A 4,073-nucleotide genomic window follows, 5' to 3' on the forward strand; every position below is an offset into this window, starting at 1 on the left:
ATATTTACACTTACCAAGGATAAAACATGAGACCTCCTCATAACTTGTGTTTTACAGAGGATTTGTCTCTTTTATTAGACCATCAACCCCAATGATTTTTTCTCCTTGATAATTGTCTCGTAATTATTCATTCTAATAGTTCAACTATGCAAAAAATGAACTTTCCTTTTAGAATATGTATTTTAATGTTATTATTTATATTTTCTCATATATTAATTTGTTGTAGTTGTTGATATAAAATTTTGAATGCTATTAGAGAACATAAAATTTTGAATAGTAAGAAAATTAATCTCAAGAGGTATGACAAACACCCAACAGGCATGAGAATTTAAATGTGATAGTGGTAGTCCTTTTCTAGAGGACGATTCCTATTAATTATCAATGGTGAAAGCTATGATTCTATGTAGTTTTCCTTGTGGGAATGTATTGCATGACCAACTTCAACTTTTTAGATCCCTTTGAAGCAGGACTACATAGTTTGTAGGGAGCCAACTTAGCAATTGGGTCATATTAATCTCAATCAACGATTGAGATTTTTCTCTCATATATATGTATATCAGGATATGCATATTCCATCCTATAAATCGCAATCGTTCCTTCCTTTCATACATTCCAATAACTACTAGAGGCCAAAAACTTTACAAATTTTGCTCTTGAAAAGCAAATTCCATATCTAAGTATAGCCAACCACAAACCTTTTTTTTCCCACTTTGGCTTATATTCCCCTTGTTTAGTCTAGTTAGTCAGTTATCAATTATCACGTGGCCAATTAGCACATGACATATTATTCTGGTCCATACAAGGCTTTATTCACCTTTTTTATTCATGGGGAATTTGGTTTTGGAAAGGGAGATGAGATGAGCTTTGCTTGCTAACATTAGGCACCAAACAATCCCATCATGCATCAAGTACTTGTGCTTGTTGAAAAGCACGTCTATGGTGTTCAAGAATCTTTTAATTAACCATATAACATGCTACCGGAAGTCTTACAACTATCATGTTCATGTAAATCGGAGTTTGTGTTGGGCATGCGACTGTCAAGAGGTTAACGTAGGGAAGTAGTGCAAGCAAAATTCAAACCTAAGCTTATACTAAAGGAGAATTAAGTGCTTCCCACGGCACCACATCACCGCATTTTACCCTGATAATATGAGTGACGTAGATGGTGACTTGAAAACAAATCGGATCAAACGAACTAAATTTTCAGATGTTTATAGTTAGTTTAGCCTTGATTGCTTGAAAATAAATCAGATCAAACAAACTAGCTTCATTGTTATATTCCCAGCTAACCATAGTCTGCAAGTCATTTTCAGCCTCAAAATACTCCATTTCACCACCTCTTCTCTTCACAATAAACAACTTTCTCAACACATCATACTTCCAGGCTATTATCTTAGCAGTCAGTTCTTTCTTGTTAACCTTCAAATTTAGATAGGTCTGTGTAGAGACAGGGTGTCTCGGCTTGAACCAGTCTTTGTCAGTATAGGCACCACCACCATAAGTAGTTAAACCATCAACAACTTCTTAGAAAACTTTCTCAACAACACCAATCTGTACAAATTCAGCAGGCATCTCCCCCGTTACTATCACCAACTTAACCAACCGGTTCCAAATCATCATCATCATCATCATCATCATCATCATCACCGATAGCGGACTCTTGAAAACCACCTGAACCACTACCACCAGCACCAGACTACTACCACCAACCTCAATACCACCATCAACAACACCAGAAGAACTACCCAAAACTGCACAGAACTACCATCGACACCACATGCATGTACAGCTGTACATAAACCACTATCATCATCGCCATCCTTTATTAGTTGTTATATCTTTCTCAGCGACATCACTATCCTTTGGATCTTCAGCAAACCAATCCTCAGTTTTTGGATCTTCTTCAATTGACATATTCAGTGTTAGATCCAGACTTCGGGCCTAGGCATGTGATCAATAATTTGTACCTGTTTTGTAAATACATTTAAGCTGTTTGCGTAGCGGAAGTCTTTTTAATTAAAATATTATTATATTGAAAACTTGGGATTTAAACACCCGTTGATATTACAAAGGAGTTTAACTTGAAAACATTAATTTACATCTGTTTACAATATTAAACTTTACTAAGCCATCAGATTGTCTAATGGCTATAACCACCATCTTCTATCCTTTATTTCTAATTACCTTTAAACGGATTTGTAAAATCCATCAACAACTCATATTGGTGAACACGATGACACCAAAACAATTTATATATAATTTTATAAACGTTAGCTCAACTTGAAACCACCCAACGAGCAGCATCTGTGAACCTGGCAACTACCATATACACGAAATCATTCCCCTAACGGCTTGCTTGTGCAAAACGGATCTGCTTATCATAAAGAGATTCGTCGTTCCTGACCCTGCTTCTCCTTAATTGTTATTTGAACAAGTAAAAGTTTTGTCTTGGTCCGAGTGAGCATAGCATTTATCTCCTGTACCCGGCCCAACGTGGCAAGGGCAATGACTAAGTGTGGTGCGGTGTGCTCACCGATGGACAACATGTGTAATGATCCAAACAAACGTATATGATAGCTTGAGGGCCAGCGACTACCTTTGTTTATAAATTTCATAGATCTACAATCCCATGTAAACTTTGTTTACATGACTCGTTTAAAGAGTTTGTAACAATTGAGCATACTCACCTTTACTTATGATGATCAGCACGTCTACTAATTTATGATTGTGCGTCATCCCGGACCTATAGTACGAGAATAACTTGTATAAATATCTAGACTTGTTTGTTGTAAGACCCCAACCTACGACGGAATATGTCGGGGCGATACAATGATCGTTCAAAAGCTCAGTGACACAAATTAAAGTGACAAATAAATTTATTTGTATTATCGAACCAATTCATCACATTACAATAATTCGAATAATGCAAACAACAATCTAAATAAAACATCTAAATGAATTTAGTTAACTAGGTATCCTATAGTCCAAACTAGGTGAGCTTCAAATCGTGAGCAACATCAACCTACAATATAGAAGAAGTTGACACAACTTATTGAGCCGGGGTTTAATGAGTTAAAACAAAACTTGTGGCAAATGAGGCATTTCTCATAAACTGCGTTTTGTCTTACGCTCATGTCAAAGTATATGTCTATGTAGTTGACAATTTACTAAAAAAAGGCACTAGACAATGTAATGTGTGTTGGCCTTTTTTTCTTTTCCTTTTTTTGTGGTGGTGGGGGGGGGGGGGGTTGGTTCCTTGTAAAGTCAAAGCTTGGAATCTTACTACGATGGCAAACCAAAATACAAACATAATGAGAACCCATACCATATACACCATTGTCACGTTAGATGTGGTATTGAAACCCAAGATTTGTCCTTCGAGGCCACAAAGGCATACAATGAAGTCTCTACTACTGTCTGCTGAATACAACCCTAAAATCCCACAAACATAATTGGCAAGACCCATGCATAGCCGAAGTAAGAGTAGCTTACTCTGTGGGTCACTCAACAGTGACGGATCTATGAATTTTTTTTTGAAGGAGTTCATTTTTTTAGATGCCCAAATTTTACAGGACAACACATAAAAATTTTTGGGTCGGTTCAAGTCGAGCAGAGGTGGCTCAACCATAGGGGTGTTCAGTATTCGAATCGCACTCGAATAACTCGAAATTCGCTTCGACTCGCATTCGGATTTGAAGGTTCCAATTCGATTTTCAATCATTTGAATTCGATTTGGTTCGAACTCGGTTTTAGTAATCGAATTTCGAATCAAATATGAATTTATGATTTGAAATTCGATTCGATTTGAAATTCGAATTCAAATTATATATTTTATTTTTATTATATATATGCATATTTATGAAAAGATAAACTACATAAACTTTTGGGTGATAGAGATTAAAAGTTTTAAGTTCATCATTTTGGTTAATAAATAATGTGATTGGACATTACCATTTTAAATATTTAGGATGTGATAACTTAAAACAATTAATTTATTTTTATAGACTTGTATTTTTTGTTGTTAAAAAAACTCAAATTTATAGTGGTTTTGAAATTGAAATATATTTTTTTAA

Source organism: Bidens hawaiensis, unplaced genomic scaffold (genome assembly GCF_021521415.1).
Source record: "Bidens hawaiensis isolate Kalapana, Puna unplaced genomic scaffold, B.hawaiensis_p1.1 tig00023874_1, whole genome shotgun sequence".
Lineage (NCBI taxonomy): Eukaryota > Viridiplantae > Streptophyta > Magnoliopsida > Asterales > Asteraceae > Bidens > Bidens hawaiensis.